We start from the raw sequence: 27,243 nt of genomic DNA, 5'->3' as shown, positions 1-27,243 counted from the left end.
AAACACCAATTTTCACCTTGTCATTACTGAATCATCATTTCATCCTAAAACTGAGTTGACCATCCTTGAATTCCTCTCCTCCAGCTCTCTACTGAACCCATTTCACTAGATCTTTGCTTCCCTCCACTCTTGTCAAGATCACCAATGACTGCCCTGTTGCCGTATCTACTAAGTAAAGTCTCAGTTCTTATTTCAAGAATTATTTGACCAATTTGATCATTCTTCCCTTTTTAAAACCTTTTCTTCTTCTGACTCCCAGGACACCATCTAATTTTCTTCCTAATCTCTCTGTTCATCCTCAGTTTTCTTTTGCTGGTTCCTCCTTATTGCCCTAGGGCTCAGTTCTTGGATCTCTTCCCCTTAAGTGACTTCACCCAGTCTCCGGGCTACAGTGGCAAGTCTCATATTTTTATCTACAGTCCAGATCACACCCCTGAATTCCAATCTCCCATACACAATGCCTCACTCAACATTTGCTAAAGATGTATCCTCAAGCTCCAAAAACCCAAAACTAAACCACTTATCTATTACCTCCTCAGGCTCATTCTCATACTCAATAAATGGTAACTCCAATCTTTCAGGCAAAGAATATTAAGGTCACCATGGATTCCTTTTGTTTCCACATCCCCATATCCAGTCCAACAGCTAACCATGTTGCCTCTACCTTCAAAACATACCTACTTTGACCTCTTGTGACAACTCCACTATCACCTCTTTGGTCCAACTCACCATGATCTTTATCCTAGATTAAGACCATGGCCTCCCAACTGGCTGCCTGCTTCTACCTTAACAATCCAGCTTTTATAAAGCCTATTTCACAGCATCTAGAGCAATCTTTTCAAAGTCCAAGACAGATCTTGTTACTCAGTTCTAAATCCTCCAGTACTTCCCCATCATACTCAGAGAAAGATGAAGCCCTTTATGGCCCACAGGAACTAAGTGATTTGGCTTCTGCACTCTCAACATTCCCATCTCCCCATGTTAAATCTGCTCCGGCAGCAATGGCTTCTTCTCTATACTTCAGACATTCCAGGTCAAGTTCCCTGCTCAGAACTCTTCTTCGATTTGCTTTTCTTTCTAGCCAGAATACTCTCTCTTCCTCCAAATAACTTTGTGCCTCACTATCTCAAATGTTTAGGACATCTACAGCAGTTGCCAAAGTAGAATAAAGACTAACATTATAATCAAAATTGTTCTCCTCAGATTGCAGTTTTGAGGCCTGCCTAGGCAACTCAGTAAGACCCTGTCTCGTAATAAAAAGCTTTGGGGATGGAGCTCAGTGATAGAGCACTTGCCTAACATGTCCTAGGTTTAATCCCCAGTACTAGAGGGAAAAAAAAAGTTTCTCTCCTCCAAAATTTCACACCCTTTCTCCTAACAAGAATATCCTTTTAACTTCTAACTATCCAAATCTGACCTGGACATTATAGTCCTGATTAAGATTCACTAATTGATAAAGATCTTCACTAACCATACTTAATTATCCATTTTTCCCTTTCTTAAAACTCCCAGCAAATATATCTTTCTCATTCATTTTAGAATTTAACTACACAATGCCTCATATTCTAACCTATATGATTTATCTCCCCCACATGCTCACTTGAGTAGAGATAATGCCTCCTACAAGTATTTCTCTATCCTAAATCAAAATGACAAGTAAACTTCAAAAATACAGATTCACAGGTCCTACCCTTAAAGATTTTGAATTCAGTATATCTAATTTGGAGCTCAAATATTTGGGGGTTTTGATGTTGTTGCTGTTGTTGTTTAACTCCCCTAGAAGATTCTGATGGGGAGCCAGGATTAGGAACCAGTGCCTTATAATACACAATTTCCTTTAGTACCTTCAAGAAAGGGACCTTATATAGCCTAAAACTAGAAGGGACACTTCAGAGTACAAGATCCACACCTTCATTTCACAGAGTAACAAAATTCCAAGAAGTCTAGATGACTAGCCAAAATCTACAAAGATAATGAGAGACAAAGCTCAGCCATGTTTACTGCTCTCAATCTAGAAATCCTCCCATTAGACTATATATAAATAAATGAAAGTAATAAAAATCTACAATTCCCAGGCAGGTATAGTAAACAGTGATTATCTAATACTTGACCAGCAATACACATTAACTTCTTTATGTTTGAAAAATATAAGCCACACAAGCTGACAGAGTAATGGTGGGAAACTTATTAAGTTTAAAAAAAAAAAGTTACCAAGTCCTCTTACAACACATACAAAAACCGTCAAAATCATTTCTTCTGTAGTTGAGGAGTAGCAGAAGTAAACGGAAGGAAGAAATCTTGCTTCATCATGCTAAAGTACAAAAATCCCCATTCACAAACTTCTACAGCTCACAAAACTGTAAATGTTTTGAGTTTAATCATAATGAAAACTTAATTACATATCAGACTTAATAAATCATTCCATATCCCAAGACAACTCAAATTCTATTTTAATAGTCAGTTAACCTCAACACCAAAATTCTTGCCATCAACAACAACAACAAAAAAAACAACTTAGTATCTACAAGGCATTATAAAAGAGTTTGGGCTTATCTTGGTGTATAGGGATTTAAGCAAGTGCCTCCTATTAACACTAATGGGAGTTCTGAGCATAAAGCATAAGCACCAAGGAGGAGGATGAATGCCCAGTACTGCATCTGTGAAAACCCTTCTATTGCACTAACTGCAACTACTGGGAATTGTTCGCTCAGAAATGGGATAATAATCCCAAATTCCTATGTCTCCAGAGCACAAATATAATTCAAATAAGTCATTTAGGAAGGTCACTGGTAAACACGAGATTAAGAAAATATACAAGAAAAAAACGAAGCTAAAAAAAAATAAGAAAATTTTATTAAATAGCATCAACATGCAGAGAAGAAATCAGTGAATTGTTGGAGATTAAATACCTCATGCAAAAATAAATTCAGGGAAGATTAGAATAGCCAAATTTTTAAAAACTAAAGCACAATAAATCCAACTACAGTCAGAAGTTTATCCAAAGAAACACACATAAAACAAAAACTCCTCCCCTGATGCAGCTTTAAGTACACTACAATCTTTGCTTTTAAACACAGAAGAAAATTCCTGCTGCAGTGATAGACAAGAAAAATCAGAGTGCTTCCAGACAAACGGATAACGGAGGATAACAAATACAAGCTGCTGAGGACAAACAAAACTAAATAAACAAAAATTAGAGCACCTTGTTGTGTTCCATCCTGCCTCCCCTCTCAGGTTAGAACTGCTGTACTTACCAGGATGGAAAATGAGCAGGTGCCTTTCAGGCTTTGGGAAAATTAATGAGACAGACAGACAGATACACACACCCAAACACAAAGGGAATGACACTTGTTCACTTGAAGGGCTTTAGAAATGCAAGGTTTTACTGTAGGCCTAGAAAACTAAGAGTAGGCCTTACCAAAAAAGTGAAGGAAAGCCAAGGTTTATCCCAAATCCACATTTCAAAGACTGAAAGAATGAACGTTTATTTTAGTTAAAATGGCTTTGGCAACAATCCACCTTTTTAAAAGGAAAGAGAAATTAAGATTTTCCCTGTTTCCATCCCCAAAGAAAATTAGAATCTTTTCTCTCCAGCTACACAGGTTTAGCAACACAAATAAAGAACCTTGACTTAAGGCCTAGAAACTAAAAATGGTTCCATACGATTTACATTTTTTGAAGAAGTCTGTGTAGTCCAACATGTTGGTTCTTTATCATCACTGCTATCATTAATGAACATTTATCTTTTTATCTGTACTTTGAAATGTCGATGAGAAATTGAAACAGTTACAATATGATGGAAATTTTAACTTTTAAACCACAAAGAAACAGAAGTCTGAAGCATAAAGCCTCAATCACCCTGAGAAGTAAGTGGTCCTAAAACTTGAAAGTGAAAGCAATACAGACCTCAAAAAGAAGTTGTTTGCTTGATATTAATGCTAGCCTAAAACCAAAAATATGTTCTGTTATAGAAGACTAAAATCAGAGCTTCCATTAACCTTGTATAAAAAAAAAAAAAAATCCCATGAGCGTGGATTTTTTTTTTCCTAAGTCTCTTCATCAGAGCAGCATGGGGTCCCATTAGGCACCCTATTTTACTTCCACCTTATAAATAACGTTAGCGATTCGCTATTTCCATGGAAACCAAGTACAGAGAAACCCACTTAAATGAATACCGGTTAAAGGAATAAGTTTTATTTTAGAAAGGTTTCACTGCTCTAGATGAACTCTACTGGGGAATACTACAAAGTCTTCTTAAGTATAATTTTTTAAAATATATCTTTGGTGTAGAGGGAGCTTATTAAAGGTCCTGTTAAATAAGTACACTCCTGCACTAAACTACATATGCTGAACAATATCGTAACATTAAAGATACATTTTCAATGCACTATACAGGGTTTTATACACACAACTTCCACTGACTAGGCTTCCTCATGCATTGGGGTGGAATAATTACCCCTGTGGGTCTAATTTAAACTAATAAAAACCAAAGAAATTCAGAAATAAGGCTACCATCACCTTGTAGTAATGAACAGGCCCCCAGCTGCAGGCACATGCATATCTTGCTGCTCCAAAGAGAAGCAAAACAAGGGAGCAAATGACGAAAGTTCCTCATCAATGTTACCAAGTTTAAAGTTAGTAGACAGTCAAAATTCCCTCCTCCACAAACTATAAATTACAATATATATTCCATAATACACACATTCAAGTTAAATAGAAACAGAATATGCACAAGCACAGAACAAGATTCAGTGATTTACAACTTAAAGTTGACATATAGTAATTCACCAAAACAAAATGTAACTCGTAAGAACAGCAAATTCAAAAGCAAAAGTATTGCAGTTTTAAAAACTGAAGGGATAAGAAAAACAAAAAGCTTTCCTACATATATGGTTCTTCATTAAGTCAGTGATGGCTAAGATATCTTCAATAAGTTAAAAGACAAATAAAACAATATTATCCTAAAAGGGATTCCCAGTCATTTAGGAAGACTTGCAATGTATGAAAAGAGTTAACATTCTCTCACACCTTTTTTCTTTTGAGTTTACCAGTGCATCTATTTGCAATGCATGTTTTGAAAACAAAATTACTATCTTGGTAATGCTATATACACTACAGATAAAGACTGGCAAAATACTGATAAGTGTTGAAGTTAGGTAATAAATACATAGGTTTTGTTATATTACTCACTCTACTTTTGTGTGTCTTTAAATTTCCATAATGAAGTTTTAAGTCAGCCATAGTGGTGCAAACCTGTAATTCCAGCTACTCAAGAGGCTAAAGCAGGAAGTTCAAGACCAGCCTGCACAACATAGTGAGACTTTGTCTGAAAATAAAATAAAAAGGGCTGGGAATGTAGCTCAGTAAAAGAGAACTGCCTGGCATATGTACAAAGCCCAGGGTTCAATCCCCAATACTTTAAAAAGAAAAATAAAGAGAGAAAAAAAATTAATCCTATGAATTTAAGGTTCTTGTTTCAAATGTTTTTCTCTGTGCATAACTTAATAGTGGACAAAAGACCTGGTATAAATTTTAGAAGCCACTGAATTTAAATACTACATTTCCAATAACTTAACATGTAGGCACAATTAATTGCCAATTTTTACTTTTCTCACCAAGTAATTCAGGTAACAATTCAAAAGCACTAAGACAAATCTGTAAAAGAAAGGGTCCACTATTTTGCAACTATCAACTAATGAAATATAAAAGATTAATACATGATAATAAGGTATCATAGCCATATTTTGTATTTTAAAACCTAAAGAAAAACATTCTATTCCTCTCCATTAATAATAAAAATATTTTCAAAATCACCAACATTAAAATTTCCATTTTCTTCTCCAATTAGGTTCATAGGACTACAGAGGGCAATCTAATAAATTAGAGCTTATCTTAGTTAAGTAACAAATCCGACCATTTGCCTCTCACTCATCATCTTTAAGAAAATACACCAACTTCTGGGGTAAAAGGTCTTTTTCTACTCTCTCCCTTAGTCCAACATAAAACGTTTCACAAATATTTAGTTAATTTGCAAGTGATTTTGAGCTATATTATCCCAAATCCTGGCTGAGTGCCCAAACATGAAGGAAGAAGGGGACACGCAAACTGCTAAAACTTTGCAGTGTTGGGAACAGCTCTTTTGCTTAAAAACTAACGATTACAATGGTGTTTTGTTTTTAGAGAAAAAGAAAGAAAATGGTAATAGCTTTGGAGGGAATGATGAACAGTAGACAGGACAGAGTACAGGCAGGAGGAATAGCCAAGAGTGCGTGGAGAAGAGGGAAGCAGAAAGGCAACGGAGGGAGCTGAGGCAGCCAATGGCAGCACCTTCCTATAAAGTAGCAGAGGGGCTGCCAACTGGACAGAACCTGCGCACTCAGAGCAGTAGCACACCCAGCATAAGCGGCACTGCCCTTTACAAGCTCAGCAGGGACAAACTGGTTTTCAAAACTGTGTCATTCTTTAAATCAACCCCAAAGATACTGGTAGACTCTACTTTCCTTTGTTTTGTTTTGGTGTATATGTGTGTGAGTGTGTGTGCCTGTGTCTATGTGCATTACTGGGGACTAAACCCAGAGATGATCTATCACTGAGCTACATCACTACATTTCCCAAGCTGGCCTGGAACTTGTACTACTCCTGCCTCAGTCTCCCTTACAGGCATGTGCCACCATGCCTGGATGTAATTTATTTCAAATACCTTCATTTATTTACATGAAATAGACTTCTAAAAGTTCCAAAATTTCATTCAACCAAGTGAAGCAACTTTTATAGATCCTGCATGTAGCTAAAGATAATTTAATGTTGTACAGGGCTGGGGGTATATTTCAGTAGTAGAGCACTTGCCTAGCATGCATAAGGCCCGAGATCAATCTCTAGTACTACACGCACATGCATGAACACACACAATCTTTAATATTATTCATGTTATGCTAATTTTAGAACTACAAAACTTTACTTAAGTCATTATAAGTTTTTTAACTGAAAGAAAACTATACAGGGGCTGGGGTTGTAGCTCAGCAGTAGAGCGCTCACCTAGCATGTGTGAGGTCCTGGGTTCAATCCTCAGCACCACATAAAAATAAAGAAAAATAAAGGTATACTGTATCCAACTACAACTAAAATATTTTTTTTAAAAAAAGAAAACTATACAGTCTACTATAAAATTAATTTTTAAAATGCTTGGTGAGCTGAAGTATAGCATTATCAAAAAAAGTGTTGGAATTTCTATTCACAAAGCTGAAACAATGTTAGGAACACAGAATAAAATACAGTAAATCAAGTTATTCACCTACTAGGCCTTTACCAAATGGTATAGCTGGGTAAATGAGAACAAAAAGATAATGGAAGATATTAGTTACTTGTACTACTCAGTCTCCCGTAGGCATGTGCCACCATGCCTGGCTGTAGCTTATTTCAAATACCTATATTTATTTACATGAAATAGACTTCTAATCAAATGCTTGCATATAACATATACCATAACATATACCATATTCAGGATATTCTGATAAGCTATTACAAATACTGTATACTTATTGACTCCTACAGGAAAAAAAAAAAAACAGATCATGCATCAAAAAAATTTCCAATCCAAATCAGTAGTAAATGAAAAAATTATGTTTATACTTAATCTTTTCCCTTCTGTCAATTACTGGTTTTACTTTCAAGGGGTGGAGGGAGGCACACATTCTAATGGATATATTAAAAACTCAATTCTCTAACCAAAAATAATAACCCTCAATTCTGAAAAGAATTCACTGTGGCTTTTCTCATAATCATCTTGTTCTCAGGCCCAATTTCTAGGTTCCACATGAGCTGGGCATGGTGATGCACATCTGTAATCCCAGTGACTTGCGAGGAAGAATCAGGAGAATTGCAAGTTTGAAGCCAGCCTCAGCAATATAGTGAGACCTTGTATTAAAAATAAAAATAACAAAGGGATGGGGATGTAGCTCATGTAGCTCCGTGGCAAAGTGCCCAAGTTCAATCCCCAGTACCAAAAGAATGTTTGTGTTTGTGTGTGTGTGTGTGTGTGCGCGCGTGTGTGTGTATTATGACAATTAAATATAGAAAAAAAATAACGATCACTGTAAGAAAAAACCAGACATCAGATGAAAGGAGATTTCATAAAGACAATATGCCCCCAAAAGCAAACTCTGCCCATAAGTACTAGAAAGCATGTATATCCCTTTCAAACTCTCAGGTAATACAGCCCTTCCTTTTAGTTACTGCACCCATAACAAGTTAAGGTTAACATACACAATGTGTCAGACCCAGTGGACTGACCAGCTGATTAATATTTTGGACTTTGAGTTCTAACATCTAGTCTATTATTGACTTGATGCTAAGTGGTGCTAAGTGTTCTATGATAAACTACAGAGTATCTTGTCAGTGGTCTCATCAGTTGCTGAGGGGAAGGAATATAAAGAAAGAAAAGCTTATATCACTAAGTTCTAATAAAGCACCCTGAAATATTTTTGAAAGGCTCTGTTAATACTGACATATTCCCAAATATTTTCTGTTTCTCCTAGAGGTATTCAAAAATAAGAACTCCTTAGATACACTTTTATCATCATGCCATTTTCTTATCATGGCATTTCAGGAAGAGGGGAAAAAAAAAACTCTACTTTCCAGCTAAATTGTTCCATATTTATTCTTTTCCCATAAACTTTTAATGGGACTATAACAATAATAAATAGCAGATCTTATTTATTGTCTGTAAGAGTTCCTTTTTTTTTTTTTTTTTTTTTGGTACTAGGATTGACCTAGAGGCACTTTACTATTGAACTATTTTTTTTACTGAGATAAGGTCTCACTAAGTTGTTGAGAGACTGATTCTGAACTTGCCATCCTCCTGCCTCAGCCTCCCAGGTCTCTGGGATTACAGGTGTGAGCCACCACACCCAGCTAAGAGTTCCTCATTTTATGTTCACATAAACTATAGGGAGGTTGGTATTATCATCCCTGTGTCCCTGTGTCACAGATAAAGGAACTGAAGTTCAAGTGACCAGCACAGGGGCTGGTATGCAGTTATACACGTGACACATCTTTATTGAAGGAAGCTTAAATACTCTAACGTGCATACATTAAAGTGGATGGACTGAAATTCCAACTTGAGGGTCAGACCACAAAGCTGAGATTCCTTTCCCAAAGTGGAACATTTGTCTTAATCCCTGAGAAGGGAAGAAAAGAGCAGAGACCTAAAGATCAGTTCCGTTTAATCAGTACTTATTTCTACTAGTTTATACATTAATCCATTTATTCCTTAGAACAACCACAGCAGGCAGGAACTTTTATTTATTCACATTTTACAGACAAAGACAAGAGACACAGAAGGTGAAGGGACAAAAGCTACAGTCACAGAGTAAACACATGGCAAAGCCAGGATTTGAATCCATGAAGACTGGCTCCTGCACCAAGACTCAAGCATTATATACTACTGCCATGAAAAAAAACTTCCTTCATGTGAATTACACAAAAACAAAACTTTTAACCTTTCACCAAATTACTAAATTGTACACTTGGATTAATTATGAGAAAACTAGGAGTGCTTTTCTAAGTATGCACACCAGACTTCTTTACAGGCACAGAGAATACATCCCCAGCGATTAGATCATGGCCCTGCTCAGGAAGTAGCACTCTGTAAATCTGGTTAAAAGCCCTCAGCCCGCCTCTCTCCACGCTCAGACCCACACTAACCATGCACTGTAGGAAACAGGCAATCCAGAGATGTCCCAATACAATCTTCTATAAAATGAATGTCACTCTGGAAATATCCAACTGGGTATACTATCCTTCCATCACCCTGTCTTCTTCCCAAGCATCATAAAACAAACACACACACACACACACACACACACACACACACACACACACACAAAGGAATGAATGAGTCTAAGCTACTTAAAAACCATAACAAATGTCCAATGATAACTACAAATTTAAATGAGAAAAAAATAAATGCAAAATTCTCATAATTTTGTAACTTGTCCAAATCCTACATTTAAAAAGCACTAGGCCTCTTTGAAAGACTCAATTCTTAGACTAGCTTTTTATCATCAATGTGCCTTGAAGAGTGTGGGGAAAAGTACATTTTTTCCTCAAATTCTAAATATCTTCACATGCATATTTCAAACAAAAATTATTACTGCTGTATTACAAGTTAATGGGCTTCTTACTCTAAAGTCTACTAGTAAGACAATGTTAAATATACATAATTAAATATTATCCAAATAAAAATATTAATCATGGACTTGATATTTGTATATTAACATGTAATACACACAGGAAATAAATATACAGAATAGGACTGGACCTGGAGGTACTGGGAACTCTACACAATGAAAACAAGAACTATTGCAGCTCCCTCCATTGACATCGTAAAGTTGCCACATTTTCTGGGCTCTCTTTTGAATTAATGTGGCATCTGTTCCAAGTACAGCATGCTAACATTTTACTAAAAGATATTTTCATTCTACATTTGTAGCTGGTTTGCTTTTTATTTGAACTCCTGTTTTATTTCAGTGGTCATTATTTCTTTATACCAAGTTGTCAATTTGGCATACCTAATCTATCTCCTCTGAGCACAAAAAGAGTGGGAAGGAACCATCAACTTACAAACCTCCAACAGCAATAATTACAATATGCTTTGCATATAGATTAAATTAAAAAAATAAACAGCACAAAGATTTTTGCAGGCTTTTTAGTATCAAGTCCTGATAAGTTAACAGCATCTGTTCTTTTCAGAAAAGGAATTCTGTTCTGAGGTACTGGGGGTGGGGACAAAATAAGCAAATACTAAATAGAATAATTCAAGTTACAAAGTTTGGTCTCTATGAAATGATGATTTCAATAATCTGCACATATCCAACCCTATCAAGTGATAATTGCTTTTTAAGACATCCTCAAAAAATGCTGCAGCAACAAGCCAAATACAACCACTTGTACTTAACATGCATGCTGCATACTCTACAATGTTACGTCATATCAGGCACAGAGAAGACGCTTACCAAGCTATCCTGCGTTCTATAAACTGCCTAACAACAACAGAAAAGGCACTGCCATCTCTATGGGAGTGGGAGCTCACAGGGTAGGCAGCCTTTCCCTTTCAACTCTGAAGAAAACAAATAAGGCTTATTTCTGTCTTTTAAGCTCACCTCTCTCAAGGCCTTTACTCTCAATCTTTCAGTCTTTTACAGAAATAAAGGCTGTTTCTTTAAAATTAAAAAACCACAAAAGATCACTGCAATTTAAAAGCCCCACACCTTTTACCAACTGTCCTCCAGCTGTCTCCATGGCTGGCTCTTCTGCAGGAGGAATGGCCTATCTAGAACACCAGTCTCCAAGTGGGTGTGTGCAGCCTGAGGAAAGGAGTCACAGGAAATTATCACAACTTGTATTTTTAAATCTGATCCTTTTTAAAATTTCAATTTTCCTTTATGTTTGATAACTTACATAAAATACTAGTTCAGACCATTACACATTTATTAGCGTCCTAATTTTAGAAAGATTGGAGACTACAGGTCAAGATGACCAAGACTAACTGGGCACAGTAGTACACACCTGTGATCCCAGCTATTCAGGAGGATCACAAGGCCAGCAGGGGCAATTTAGTGAGATTCTGTCACAAAATGAAAAATAAAGATGGTTGGGGGGCTGGGGTTGTGGCTCAATAATAGAATACTTGCCTAGCATGTGTGAGGCACTGAGTTTGATTCTCAGCACCACATACAAACAAAGGTCCATCAATAACTAATAAAAATGTTTTTTAAAAAAATGGTTGGAGCAGGGTACAGTGGTGCATGCCTGTAATCGCAGCTGCTCGGGAGGCTGAAGCAGAAGGATCGCAAGTTAAAAGCCAGCCTCAGCAAAAGCGAGGTGCTAAGCAACTCAATGAGACCCTGTCTCCAAAGAAATACAAAACAGGACTGAGGGTGTGTGGCTCAGTGGTTGAGTGCCCCTGAGTTCAATTCCCAGTACCCGCCCCCCAAAAAATGGTTGGGAATATAGCTCAGTGGTAGAACACCCTTGGGTCCAATCCCCCATAATAGCAAAAGGGGAAAAAAAATACTGGAATTAAAATTATAGTGAAATTAGACTCTATCATTAATTTAAGTTCTTTTCTCTGCCTCAGTTTCACCATCTATGACATTACCTGAGTCTTTTGTACATTCAGAAGACTATTATAAGAAAGGAGAAAACACACTCTAGGGCATGGTCTGAGCCACTCAAAATGAAAAGCACATTTATGAATGCTACAAATGAGAAATATTCTTAACTTGCTTTGTTAAAACATGGACTGTACCATAACTTACTATCGCTATACCCTATCAGATCCAGTTCTTAGAATTTCTCCTCCTCATCCCAAACCCTGATTCTGGATATTAAACCCAGGGCCATGCACATGCTAAGGTCCTTGCACTCTACTATTGTAAACCCTAGCCCTTTTTTAAATTTTGAGACAGACCTTGCTAAATTGCAGAGCTAGCCTCAAATATGAAGTTTACAGGTGTGTGTCACCACGCCTAGCCCAATTCTTAGAATTTTAAAGCAAGGCTTCATTAGCACTTCACTAAATGTTCAGTCTAAAGAAGCATAAAGCATTTTAAATGCAAGAAGTAGATTCTAGGATTAGAAAGGCTTTCAAAAAAACTACTATAATGAAAAACTTATAAACTATTTAATAAAAGTTTTCAATTTAAATATTACAAAAGTGAATCATGATTAATAAACTTAGCAACAAGTTTAAAACTCTTGAAGCCAGTCTAAAATTGAACAGTACTCAAATAATTTACCTTTTTTTCTTAAACTTCCTTAAAAAATACTGGGTTATTAATATAGCATTTGGTAGTATTTGAGTAGAATCTGTAGAGGAGGTGAGGTCAGCCAATACTACTCATGAAGCTGTGAGCACCAAGACTAATTCCTAGGCAGGGTTTCTTCATGCTGATTAAGTTGCACAGGTTTGAGTTTCTATTATTTAAAATATCAAGAACTGGTGCTGTAGCTCAGTGGTAGAGTGCTTGCTTTGCATGTGTGAGGAACTGGGTTCGATCCTCTGCACCACATAAAAATAAATTAATAAACAAGATATTTTTTAAAATATCAAATAATTTAATATTATCTTGGTTTTAAATTTATAAATTTAAATTTTTAAATTCATAAAAAATTTGAATTTAAAAAATTATGAATAATTTTTGCAAATTATAAATAAATGCTTTTTAAAATACCTTTATTTTATTTATTTATTTTTATGTGGTACTAAGGACTGAACCCAGTGCCTCACACATGCCAGGTAAGCACTCTACCACTGAGATACATTCCCAACCCTGAATCAATCCTTCTTAACAACAAAGAAGGTACCACTAGCTTTCAGGGGAAAAAAAAAAAAAGTCACCTGAAAACATAACTCTTCTTAAGGAGCTAACAGAACAAACTAGAAGAATTAAATTCTAAAATGATGCCTCCTAAATTACTTTTACAGGATGGAAAACAGTGCTGTCACCTTGAACTGGCTAGCATTTTTTTAAAGTTTCAATAATAACAATGACCACATCTAAAGGTATGAGACAAAAAGAACTTAAAATGCTCTTTGCCCCATAGGTAACAATCAGTCTAGGGCATTTGGTTTATGTCCTTAATGTACAAATCTCTCCCACTTCTCTTTAATCACCCCACTCACACAAAGCAAGTTTTTTTTTCAAACAGTCACCTGAAAAAAAGTAAACTTTTAAGATAGTATTATGATATAATTACATTTAATCTTAAAATGTGTGTGTGTGAATTACACATGCAAATGTCCAGGAAAAGCTTAAAAGTAGGATGGAAATAAGGCAACTTAAATTTTCTACTTTATACATATCTGTATTGCTAGAATGACTTTTGTAACTCAGATAACACTGCTTTTATAATAGTTTTTAAAAGAAAGGACCACTTTCCTGACATTCTAAAGTGCTGACAATTATGTAAGGACTGACTAAAACAGTGACTATAAACTAAGAAAATTTACAAAATAACTTATCATCATAAGTGCCCAACTTCCACACTTTAAGCAACAGACAACAAACCTACTCCATTCCAGGAACCATGTGTGGCAATGGGTACACAATGAAGAAGAAAACAGGCATTGTCCCAAATAAATGCCTTCGTTTCTATTCCATTCCAATTGCTTACTATTTCTAAAATATTCAACTTAACCAAAATCAACATCAGTCCCAAAATGATACATCATAGCTTTTGCCATTTCTGTAAATTGAAAACTTCTTTAGAAATTCATTTTCTAGGTTTCTATGGGAATTACATAGTTTATAGAGCATTATGGACACTTAAGAGCAAGGGTGCAGGATTGTAGCATTTGCTACCTACATGATCACAGGGAACGTTCCATTTCCTCACCTGTAAAATGGAAGTAGGATAATAATAACAAATCCTCTGAATATTGCTCTGAGGATTAAAATTAAATGAGATCCTATGTTATAAAAAGGCTTAGCACTGGGCTGGTGTTGTGGCTCTGGGTTCTGGGTTCGATCCTTAGCACCACATAAAAATAAATAAATAAAATTAATGCATAAAAATTTTTTTAAAGGCTTAGCACTATGTATAAATACATAACAACAAATCCCATCATTGTGTACAACTATAATGCACCAATAAAAAGTGTGAAAAGTGAAAAAAAGAACAAAGAAAAATAACATTCACTGGGAGAAAAAAAAGGCTTAGCACCAAATAATCATTGATAAATTAGTATTATTAATATCATTAACATCAGATAACCCTAAAGTACAAAATAGTTCACAACATGCCAAACATTTAAGATCTATATATCGCTGTCATTTTTCTAATAATAAATATGTATATATACAATCGCATATATAGATATGCCTTATATAAACACATATAAATGGTTTTCTACATAAAAGTCCACAATTAAAACTTTCAAGGGCTGGGGCTGTGGCTCAGTGGTGGAGCACTTGCCTTGCATGTGTGAGGCCCTGGGTTCAATCCTCAGCACCTCATAAAAATAAACAAATAAAAGATATTGTGACCACATACAACTAAAAAATATATATTAAAAAAAACTTTCAAAACATCAGTATATTATAAAACCTATATCATAATATACACACAAATTGTATATTGTCAAAAACAAGCTATAAACACAAGTCAAGAACTTCTCTACTGGAGGCAGGGGGCTAATTTTTTGGTTCATTTTGATTCTAACTCAAATATATTTAAAACTTTATAGTTTTAATAAATATTAACATGACAGACAAATGCTTTAAAATTCAGCCATTAGTCATTAAGTTAGGTTGAGGGTATAGTCAGTGGTAAAGTGCTTACTGAGCATGCTCAAGGCCCAGGGTTTCATCCCCAGCACCAACCAAAAAAAAAAAAAAAATTATACATACTCCATAAATCACTTTCATGAGTTTTATCTCATGTAATTCTTTTAAAAGCATAGTGAAACAAGCTCTTATTTCTTTCTCACTAGGAAACTAAAGTTCAGCAAGGCTGAATTTTCTAAGAGTGTGCATTTGAGTGATAGGACTGGACGTAAAGCCAGGTCTTTGATAAGTCACAACTGTTTGATTTATGTTAGCCTGGGACATTGCATAAAAAGAGAGACAAAACTGTGCTCAACAATTTAGATGTATCGGGAGCTCCTTAGAGAATACTCATGAGTGCCCAGTTTCACTCCTCTTATTTCCAACTTAAGTACTTCAGGAATTAACATGAACATATAAAAACAAAATATAGAAAAGGATACTTCATCCAAACCTGGTTATTTTCTGTACTGATCAATTAATGTCAAAGACCATTTTCTCCTTATATTTAGCCCTTGGTACTTCTTTGTAACCACTGAATTTATTTCATTTTAATATTAGGTCTTGAAAAGACAAATTAACATAAAACAAGTTTATAATTTATGGAATTTAAACAATTTAAATTATGGAATAATTCCATAAATATTTGACATTTCTAAAGAATCTATTAATGACTAATATACATACTTACAAATTTTAAAGCACAATTATGAGGTGAAAAAAGGTTAGTATTACTATTGTAAAGTGATTTCTTAAATAGTTTTTTTAAATACACATAGTAGACACAGTAGCAATCAGCAATAATATTCCAAGAATTCCACACTAAGGAAAAAGATAGAATAGATACTGGTCAAGCAGGTGAGAAAAAGATATTGTGACCACATACAACTCGACATACCTACATTCAAATTAAGGAACATATACTGTAACATATGCTTACATTTTTCAGCATTCCTAGGCAACCCTTTCCTATCTCAAACAGCTAAAAGGAATCAGCCATACAAATAAAATATATACTAAAAGTTCAAGAGTCTAAAAGAAATCAGTATCCAAAACAAGAAAAATAGCATAAAAACTTAAGATTTTTTTTTTGAACCTAACATTTTAAGTACAACCCAGACCTGAAATTACGTTTTCTTTCTGGGGTTATTCACTGGCCTCTAACATATCAATCCTGTAACACCATGAACTACAATAACATACTTCAAAACATAACAGAATTTTTTTCCAGGTTATATATACTGTGACCCAAGGGGCACTTTTATAGCATCTTGTTTTCTTTAATCAGCTACTTTGGATATTCTACCAGTACAAACGTTACAAACATCTTTTGAACTTTCTGAAGTCAACTGAAACATGGTACAGTGGCAATGAACAACGGACAGGCAGAACAGAATCCTGGTCACAAAATTATGCTATTGGCTTGTCTGACTTTGGGCATTTATCACTTAAGGAGAAACTGAGGTAAAAAGACATTTTGTGTACAGCAAAATTTTCTAAGGATTGCCACATCATTACCACAAGTTAAAAATCTCTAGGTGTTGTGAGAACAGTCTGGACTTCTGATCAAATTATAATGTAGAACGGGGAGGTTATTTTAAATAATAACTACTGCTACTGTTAATTCAAAAGATATACTGAGTCCTTATGTGTCAAGCACTACACTAAGCATTGTCATAGACTATAACACTAACCCCTCTGGTAGTTACCAAAGGAGAACCCTCAAAAGAAATTTTTTTAACTTTACAAATGAAAACATGAATAAATTATTAAAGAAATCTCACATTTCTACCTTTCAGACTACATCTTTTAAATTTGTACTGAAAAACTTACTTTCAGTACTTTCAGGAATTTGGGTTTTTTTTAGTACCAGGGATTGAACTCAGGAGCATTCAACCACTGAACCACATCCCAAACTCTATTTTGTATTTTATTTACAGACAGGGTCTCACTGAGTTGCTTAGCACCTTGCTTTTGCTGAGGCTGAAGTTGAACTTGCAATCCTCCTGCCTCAGCCTCCTGAGCTCCTGGGATTACAGGTGCGAACCACCATGCCTGGCAAGATGTTGACACTTATAGAGAACAATCACAATTCTAAACTCCTTCTATCCAACTTACTAAATAATTGTCCCCTTGGGGGGGAAAAAAAAAAAGGAGAGGGAGACAAATCATGCCTGACAATAAGAGGCTTCTAATGCCCACACTAGCAAATACCAAGGCTATTAATCATAAAGTGACCTATTTCACCACACACATAAAAATTACTTGCAATTGCTAAGTCATTTTGAATTTATGTAAATGTTATTTTACATATAAATCTTATAGCAGCTGATTAAAAAACACAATAAACTCATCTAAGGTAAACAACAGCACTGGAATGCTTCTTAAGATTCGCTTTCGAATTTCAGAAGCAAAATAATCATAGTATTATTAATCAAACTTTACTTAATAAAAAGTTCTTAGAGACTTGGGAAGCTGTGTATAAAATGGAGTAGACAAGAAGGGAGGGTTCCCGGTGCTGCTCAAATCAACTACAGATCCCAGAATGCAATGCTCTATTCTGAAGTTAAGCAAAAACTGCAATGCACCTTGGGACTTGTAGTAAGGACCACTTCTCTCTAACAGCAAGTTTCAAGAAAGTCTGAAAACTACCTAGCGCAATTTGACTAGATCTTACAATCAGGGTTTAGTCAAATTTAGATCTGATTTATTTTCTGTTCTAAGCAGTTTCTCTGGCACACTGGAAGAAGTATCAATATTAACATTTCCACATTACAAAAAACTTATATAGGATAAGCATTAAAAGCAAAGAGATTTACTATTATGAAAATAAATTTTTTGAAACTTTTTTTAAACTTTGTATCCATTTCAATATTCTCTATCCTCTCTCCCCAAAATTATTTTATCAGGTTTCCTTTTAAGAGTTGTTTAAAATATGTTTTATACATAATTTTTCTGGAAGAAAATTCTTATAAGCAAACATTTCCCACAGTCTAATACTTCCCATAAGGAAATATTCTTATAGTGATCTATCTACATACCACCACCATAAAAACAAAAAATACTAAAGATCCTCTTTTGTTAGATCTTATTCGATATTCATGCCCTCCATTCCTCAGCCCTATTCTCTACAAGCACACACACTTGTATTTCTGGAAAGAACAGTTAGAATAAAATATTCCAACTACAGGCCCTTTCTTTTATTCACTGACCTCTTCAGAAAACACAAAAGATATTTTTAAACTATTAATAACATGTCCAAACCCAAGCTAAGTTTGACATGTAATTTATGTATACTCAGTTCCTACATATATCCCTATTTTCGGCAAAACACTGGAAGGAGGCTGGGAAAGAACTAAGTGCAATCTGCATCAGGAGGCCTAACACAGGTGGTGGGTTATTTTCAGGCAACAGCACCTTCACAAACATGCTGTGGAATACAGTCCAAGAAATTCCTAACAAGGAAAGATAAGCTGGCACACAGATTTAACACAATCCAGCTAAAAATCACCTGCAACACATGCTACTACATTTCACCATAAAAGTGACAGGCTACTAAAGGATCTGAAGCTTCATCAATACAACATACTGTCCATAAGGCCAGAGTAACCAGTTGCCATGGTTACTATCACCCACTTTTATCAAGAAATTACTATCATTTCCCTGAAGTTTTGGGTACTTAAGTTAAATTTTTTTTTTAAACCAACTTAAGGTTCTGTTAATTGAGTGAAAGAACCAACTACTGTTTGATTTGTAAGTATGTCGCTTTGGAGATGCACATGGTTAACAATACTTGGATCTGCAGCAGAAGAAAATCAATTCCTTTCTGCTGCTTCTTCTCCTCAAGTACTGACAGTTTGTATTCTCAATGCAGCCAAAACAATAAAACAAAACCCATCTTTTTGGCTTCTGTGTTTAAGTTATGTTTTTTCCCTTAGGCCCACAAAGCAAGTCAAAATAAAGCCCAGATCATCAACCTATTAGGCTTCGTCCCCTTCCTATCTCCATATTACTGGTTCACTTTCTTGTCTACTTTATTGTTGTTTTGTTGTTGTTATTTTGGGGTATGGGTTGTTATTGTTTGTTTTTTGTGGGTTTTTTGTTTGTTTTGTTTTTTGGTCTTGTATTATTTTCAGACAGGGTCTTACCATGATACCCAAGCTGGCCTCAAACTCCTGGGCTCAAGTGATCGTCCCGCCTCAGCCTCCTGAGAAGCTGGGACTGAAGGTGCGCCTAACACCACACCTACCTTCTTGTATGCTTTAAAAAGCAGAAAACATTTCTATAGCTGATTCCAAAATATAAGAAAGAATGTCCTTCAATTGAGACTCACTAACTTTTTTATTGAAAAAAAAAATGTGGGGAGTGGGGGTAATTTGCACGGAAAAAGGTAAGTGGAGGAGGAGTATTCAAAATGCCATACAAGAATTTGGTGTAAGAAAGTTGCTTTGGAAAAGTCCCAAAAATGACTGAACTATAAGGGTCTCTAGAGTTCACCACCACTACTTCCAGTGGAAGAAATAATTGGTAGTCAGGTAACAGGAATGTTATTTTTCTTTCTTTTTTTTTTTTCTTCTCATTTTTTCTTTTTCTAGTACTGAGGATTGATTGAATCCAGCTTTACCATTGAGCTACAATTTGTCTTTTTTATTTTTTATTTTGAGACAGGGTCTCTCTAAGTTGCTGAGGGTCTAAGTTACTCAGGCTGGCCTTGAACTTAAAACCTTCCTGTCTCAGTCTCCTGTGTCACTGGAATCACAGACACACACTACCACACCTGGTTAGGAACATTATTCTTAAAGTCTCTTAAAATATTCTCATAGAAGACAAATATTCAAAAATTTAATGCATGAATAAGAATTACATGAAAGCCTACAAAAAGGTATGGTTATACATACATACAAACATCCAAAGAAAAAAACATACTCTTTAAGAAATACTTATCAGAGCCAGGCGAGGTAATCCTAGTGGCTCAGGAGGCCTTGCAGAGACAAGGCGCTAAGGAACTCAATGAGACTCTCTCTTTAAATACAAAATAGGGCTAGGGATGTGGCTCAGTGGTTGAGTGCTCCTGAGTTCAATCTCCGGTACCAAAAATTTAAAGCAGTTAACTTATTACCACTTAAAAAAAAAAAATCCCAAAGCAGAAAAAAGATCCATCTAGTAAACTAATGTGATTAAAATGTATTGCTATGCTCCTACTGAATACTTGGGCCTACCCCAACACACACACACACACACACACAAAAAAAAAAAAAAAAAACTCATGTACTTTAGGAGTTCCTGTACATTTCTTAAGTCATGCACACAAATCACAAATATTTCCCAGCACAAAATAATATGAAAATTCAAACATGTTTCAAGAAAACAGTCCTCAATATAGATATAAAAGGTCTGTCAAAGGTCAGAGACCTAAAACTCTAATCCCTTCCATTCTCCTTTTGAATAGTAATACAAAAACCTATCACGATAAAATACTAAGGATACAAAATTTAACAGCACATTAATATAACTTTAACTTCAGCATTTCTTTTTTTTTTTTTTTTGAGAGAGAGAGAGAGAGGAGAGAGAGAATTTTTTAATATTTATTTTTCAGTTTTCAGTGGACACAACATCTTTATTTTATGTGGTGCTGAGGATCGAACCCAGCATGTCACGCCCCTCCCGCATGCCAGGCGAACGCTTGAGCCACATCCCTAGCCCAACTTCAGCATTTCTTAACAAAAAATTTTAGTATTCACTGTGGCATAACAGTTAATATCACACTTAAGGTTTCATTTTTATTTAAACAGTTAAATGTTTTTCTGACCCTTCAGAGAAGAATGTTTCTATATTTATTTTCTAATTAGGGCTATCTCACAAAAAATAGTCACTTCTAAAATTTAAGATACTATACCTTTTGATATATTCATGAAAAGAAGGATTCCCAATTAGCTATATTTTGGTTTGGGTAATTTTTTTGTTTTGTTTTGTTTTTTAATTTTCTGTTCCAAAACTATGAGCAGAAGTCTATGAAGAAAGCCCACAACTCAAGGTTTAAACTTCTGGGTTATTTTTACACAAAAATATTTCAGTGCACTCCTCTAGATATGAGTAGTCATTTCCCCGTGCATCCTTCTAAAATAGAAAAGCAAAAATGATACACACATATACCTAATACTAACGCATACAGATGCACATATTTTGACTGTGAAACAAGGTTGAAAGCTTAAGTCAGTAAGAATTTTTCAGAAAGTTCCCAGAGTCAATCAAAACAATCAAAACATGACATCTATTACTCTGTGTGTTATTAACAATCTAAAGAAGAGATGAGGAACTTAAACACTCACTAAAAATCAACTACTATTACATCAATGAAGAAAGGAAGAAAAACAGTAATGGGGACTTATATTTCTTAAGATCTTAAAAAGGAAAAATGGACTTTTTTTTAATTATGGTAAACTGCCTAGGCAGCATTTTTTTAAACAAAGATTCAAAACTATAACAAAGAGATTTTTGGTAACCACAGCAGTATTTAAAAAACAAAAATTCATGAAGTGTCCAGGGTGCACTTTTAATGCATTAATTTCCCAACTGATAGGGAGAAAGTTAGCATTTTAAGATATAAGTTCTGTTTATGTATTAATTGGCTATCTATCCCAACAACTATCTGCATGGCTTCTTAAAATTTACAAAGAACTTTCATATGTCTTACCTAATTTGATCATACTAAGAAAGCAGTATAGTATGCCTACAAAAAAGACAAAACACAAAGCAGGTTCACTACATTTTCTATACATTTCCAAGTTTTTAAAACTTTTATATAAAACTTTACAAGCAACCACAGTAGCATGATTATTGCCCCTGATAATTCACTAACAGAGTTTCAAAGGACCATATGCTGCAAATGCTATGAAACTGTTAAAGTAGTTACTTGGTCTTTATGCAGTTTTTGTTAAGAAGTTTTAACTAAGCCATTGTCAGCAATGATCTATACCCACAAATGTAACTTTACTATAATTCAAGAATCTCAACCTGTGGAGACCAACTTAAATACATCAACCATATGTATTTATAAAGTTGGGTGCCTAAGAAGCTCTCTATCTTAGAATCACTGTCCAAAGATTCAAGAACATACACACACACAATCTAAAATTTTTTCCCACAGATCCTTCTTTCAAAAAATCTCAACTACTCTACATCCTATTTATATTATTATTATAGAAAAGATCACAAGGCTTAAAACCCACATCATACCAATGATTTTTGTTTATTATAAATGCACGTTTTAAAAATGTGTTCAACCCCTCATTCATCATTACAAGAATGTAATGTAATTCATCATTACATTCCCCTTCAAAAAAAAAAAAAAATTCTAACAGCACTCTATACCTAACCCCAGCATTCTTAAGCTATCCACAATAACAAATCTACTCTGCATAGTATCATAAGCAGGTAAAACATGGTTAAAATTTTCAAATAGCAAATGAAATTTACTAATGGCATTTTTTAATGGACTTACTCAAAATCTTTCTGGAACTTTAAGGTGTTAATCCTGTTGCTTAGCTGAAGCTTAAGTAGAGCTGCAGTAAGTATTAAGACCCTCAAAATTCAAAAATTTCCTTTATCTCGTTGTAGCACCTCCTGCTGGATATCATTTAGAGATCTTCAGGTAAGCAGAAGAAGAGTATTTCTGAGACCACTCCTTCCAGATAATTAAATAAGGAAAAAGATGGACCCTTCAAAGCTAAAAGAAATAGTGCCCCATCCATCACTTATACTTAATAAAATATGGCATAGGTAGATATCTTATCACCGGTTCCATAAAGACTTGCCCAAGTCCAAAGTGCAACATCCTTAAAATAAAGTCTTTCAAAACTATCTAAAAACTAAGTTAAAATGCCATCAAAAGCACTGACACCAAAGACTTTATTATGGGTAGCCAAGCAATGCCAGTCCCAGCTGCAAATACTATTATGTTACCAAAAGCAAAAGAAAAGCACTTGGAGTTTTTAACAAGTTGGCCATATGTTTGTGTTTTGAGAATTTTCTGCACTATTGTTATGTTCTTCACTTATAATTATTTATCTACAGACGTCTTAGGTTCAGAATATTTTTTAATAAGTATGAGTTTAAATGCACACAAAAACTTCCCCTTTGCCATCAAAAGATGTTCTGAGATTTCCGAGATTTCCAATGCATTATTCGGACATTTTAAATGGCCCCTAATAACTTGTGTTAAGCCCCCCACCCCAGATTCCATACACAAATGAAGACTGAAGAAGAGAATAAGACACTTACCGAAATTAAAATGAATAATAGTATTTCCAGTAAAAATGTAGTAATCGTTTCCTACAAGCCTGTAAACCAAGTAAATTGTGAAACTTTGAAGAAAGGGGAGTGGGCTAACCTTCAAAAACCAAACAAAAGCTGACCTATTTATTTCCTTTACCTATACATAAAGGAACTCCAAATGTAAACAAATAACATAAACACTGAGAAGTATGTTTAAGCCTCAATTTCAGACCCCTTACTAGGCCTTCAATATAGCTGCAGATGTTGATGTTGATGAATAGTATCCTCTAAAAGGCATATCCCAGCTCCTCACTCTAAAGAACCCCTATAAAGTTGCCTATCAAAAGGTTCCTTCCTAGAGTGCACAACTGCTTTAAAAAAAAAAAAAAAACTTTCATCATCCTAAATTAATCTGATTCTAATATTCAGCTATCAATTATTAATATATAAATTTTCCTAACTTCCCTAGTTCAAATATCTACATTCCTGACACCTACCATTAAGAAAAATGCACAACTAGCACCCCAGCTATGGGGCAAATCACTGAAATCTGAAACATAGCCACAAAGTTCACTGTCAAGGCCAGTGTTGAGGCCCAAACACGCTCGGACCTTAACTCACATTTGAAATTCTAGAAATCCATACTCCCAGAGACATCATTTAAAAACAACACAAATGGACGTGCAGGGTGAGATCCTCTACTTCAAGACCTAAACAAAGAATATTTCAACATATGACCGGAATATGATGACACCGGATTCACCAATGAAAACAAAACCTGCCTACCATTAGCAGTCGTCCCCTCATCTCAACAACTCAACTACTTAGAAATCACTCTCAGCACATCTACACCCCACAACCGGCGTGTGGCCTCCTCCCGGGGTGCAAGCCACAGACAAAGTTGAAAGAAGACATTCTCGCCCGGTGCCCAATCTCGAGATCAACCCCTCCCCTGCCAGGGCCACCTTGCTGCTACCCACCATCGCGAACGTGGTCAGGAGGAAAAAAAAAAAGAAAGAAAGAAAGAAAGAAAAAGAAAAATAAATCCTAGCAGCACCGCTCAGCAGAATAAAGAGCAGAGAGAGGATGACGAGAAGTGTTGGGAACTGCGTGCACGACGGGGCTGGACCAAACGGAAAGAGTCCCACTCCGCGCGCCCCTCCCCCCGGCGGGGGCACGGGGGGGAGGGGCGGCCGCGGCCCCTCTCGGAGCGGCCTGTCCGGCCCGGCCCGCGCGGGGTCCCGGGGCGCCCCACGGCCGCGGGCGCCGGGGGCGACTGCGGGAGGGCCGGCCCCGGGGTGAGGGGTGCAGGCAGACTCTCCGGAATAACAAGTTGCAGAAGAAGAAGAATAAGCGGAATTTCCCCAACGCTGCTCCGGCCACCCAAGACAAATGCACCAACACACACACACACACACACACACACACACACACACACTCGGGCCCGGCGGCGTCAGCAGCCGCAGCTTATTTTTTTTTTTTTAACCAGATCCCTCAGTCATCAAACAAGATGGTTTTCCAAAAAAAAAAAATTTTTTTTAATTAAATAAATAACCATAATAAAAACTTCCCCCCGACAGCATCCCGGGGTGGGGGGGGTGGAAGAGCCCACGCGACCCTCCCCGGGCCGAGGGGGAGCCGGAGGGGGCGGCCGAGGCTCCGCGCCCCCCGCCCCCGCCCGCGCCCCCCCCCCGGCCGGCCCCCCGCCGGGACAATGTGACGCCCCCTCCCCGCCACCCCCGGCGCGCCGCCTCTGTCACCCGCTCCGGCCCTGCACTCAGCGCCCAGGCTCCCGAGGCTGCTCATAAACTTACTTCCAATCTATCCTGGGGAGGGGTGGAGGGCAGAGGGGAGGAAGGGGGAGACGAGGTTTTCCCATTGTCTTTTTTTCGGGGGGGAGGAATAGGAAGGGCACGCAGGGGGGCGCCCCGAAGGGGAAGTTATTGCTCAAATCTCAAGTTGACTGAGGGGTCCTGACGAGAACACCCCCTTTCCCTCCTCCCTCCCACACACCCCTCCCCTCCCCCTACCTCCCCCCACAACAAACTCCAAGCAGGCAGCCCCTGTTCCTCCCAGAGACAAACACCAGAGACAAGACAGAGGGAGAGAGGGCGACAGGGAGAGGGGGAGAGGAGAAGGGGGAGGGAGGGGAAATAGAGCTACTCCAGAAAAAAAAGAGAGTGAGAAGAGAGAATGGAAAAGCTGGGATACTGCACCCTCCTGCTGCTGGCTGGCTGTCCCCCCTGGCAGCTGGAGGCAGGAACTCTGAGCAGGAGAAGCAGGAGGAGGAGGAGGAGGGAACTCTTCTTCATGGGGAGGGAGGGAAGAAGCTGGAGCTGCTGCTGCTGCTTCTGCTGCTGCTCTGGGCCTCTCGCACTTTTTAGATATTAGTGTGTTAAGATGGTAGGTTGTTCCCTTCTCCCTCCTCCTCCTCCTCCTCTCCTCTCTCTCTCTCTCCCTCTCTCTCTCTCTCTCACTCACTCACTCTCTCTCTCTCTCTGGGCTGTTTCTTTCCTCCTCTTCCCCAGGCAAGGGGGGGTGGGGAGGAGGGGGTGGGGGGAGGAACTGGAGCCTCCTCCTCCTTCAGGAGAGACACACACAGGCCCCGGGCCGGAATGGGGGGTGGGAATCAGAGCAGCAGGAGAGAAACTGTGGGAGACAAACAAGCCCAACTCTTCATCCTCCTCCTCCTCCTCTCAGCAGCAGCAGCGAGCACCACCAGCCCATTCACCACCCGGCCCCGGGCCGCAGCACCTCCGCCGCCTCAGCCCGGGGATCCCTCCGCCCAGGCCCAGACACACTCGCCCGCGCGGGAGCCCGCCGCGCGGCCCCGCCGGCCCGCCGCCGCCGCCGCCGTGCGCGCCCCCGCCGCTCCCGAGAGCCGGGCGAGAGGGACTGGGCTGGGAAAGCGGGGACGAGGGAGGGGGGAGTGGAGGCGCCGGGGGAGAGGGGCACGGCGGGGCGGGAGGGGGCCGCCGGGCGGAGTTGTACGGCGGTCGGCCCGGGCCCCCGTGCCCCCTCCCGCGGCTCCCGGGACGCGCGGGTCCCCCCCCGGGGGCGCGGGGCGGCGGCGGGGGGGGCGGCGGGGGCCCGCGGCGGCGTTCGGGCGGGCGGACTACTTGACGTGTCGGTGCGGCGAATTTATTTCACTTTGCCTAAGGAACGGGGTGTGCTGCGGCCCCCATTGCCTAGGGAAAAAACCCGGATGTAAAGTGAGTGAAACTAAACTAGAGTGAAGTAGGGCAGCAGCAGCCAAACTCCAGTGCAGCGGCGGCGGCGGCGGCGGCGGTGATGGGGCCGAGCACGGAGCGGCGGCGGCCAAACTCCGGGGCCGCCGCAATCCTGGGCCCGTGCAGCGCTGCAGCTCGGCTCCCATGCAGCCGCAGCAGAGGCGAGGCCGGAGCCCGCTGCGGCCCCCCCAACTCCGCGGCCCGAGCCCAACTACCCCTCCCGCCGGCGGGAGCTGCAAAGGGGCTCCGGAGCGGCCCCAACTCCCTCCAGTGCAACAGCAGTTTGAAGGGGGGAAAACAAGCTGCGAGGGCAGGAGCGAGGAGAAGCAATGGGGAAGCACTGCAATGGGGGAGCGTGGTCCAGGCAACAGGAGAAAGATGCAACCTCAAGTCGAATGCAACATGCAATCCCC

The 27,243-nt window shown here is 38.1% G+C and overlaps 1 protein-coding gene across 12 annotated transcripts in view; it reads right to left on the bottom strand.

Moving 5' to 3' along the window:
- The window catches only part of Phf21a (PHD finger protein 21A), a 185,480-nt gene extending 159,170 nt beyond the window's left edge, over window positions 1-26,310 (bottom strand). For 7 of the 12 annotated variants that reach the window (XM_026399122.2, XM_026399116.2, XM_026399124.2 and 4 more), the window contains exon 1: window positions 25,817-26,310. The gene's annotated coding sequence lies outside the window, so the exon portion shown is untranslated. Of the gene's footprint in view, window positions 1-7,035; window positions 7,065-11,267; window positions 11,364-23,606; window positions 23,666-24,580; window positions 24,659-25,816 lie in introns of those variants that run through there. The other 5 variants (XM_026399118.2, XM_077798126.1, XM_026399117.2 and 2 more) reach the window with 4 other exon arrangements.
- Window positions 26,311-27,243: the final 933 nt, after the last annotated feature.

Source organism: Urocitellus parryii, chromosome 4 (genome assembly GCF_045843805.1).
Source record: "Urocitellus parryii isolate mUroPar1 chromosome 4, mUroPar1.hap1, whole genome shotgun sequence".
NCBI lineage: Eukaryota > Metazoa > Chordata > Mammalia > Rodentia > Sciuridae > Urocitellus > Urocitellus parryii.
The sequence above is the reverse complement of the archived record's forward strand: the minus strand, read 5'-3'. Positions and strand labels throughout refer to the sequence as shown.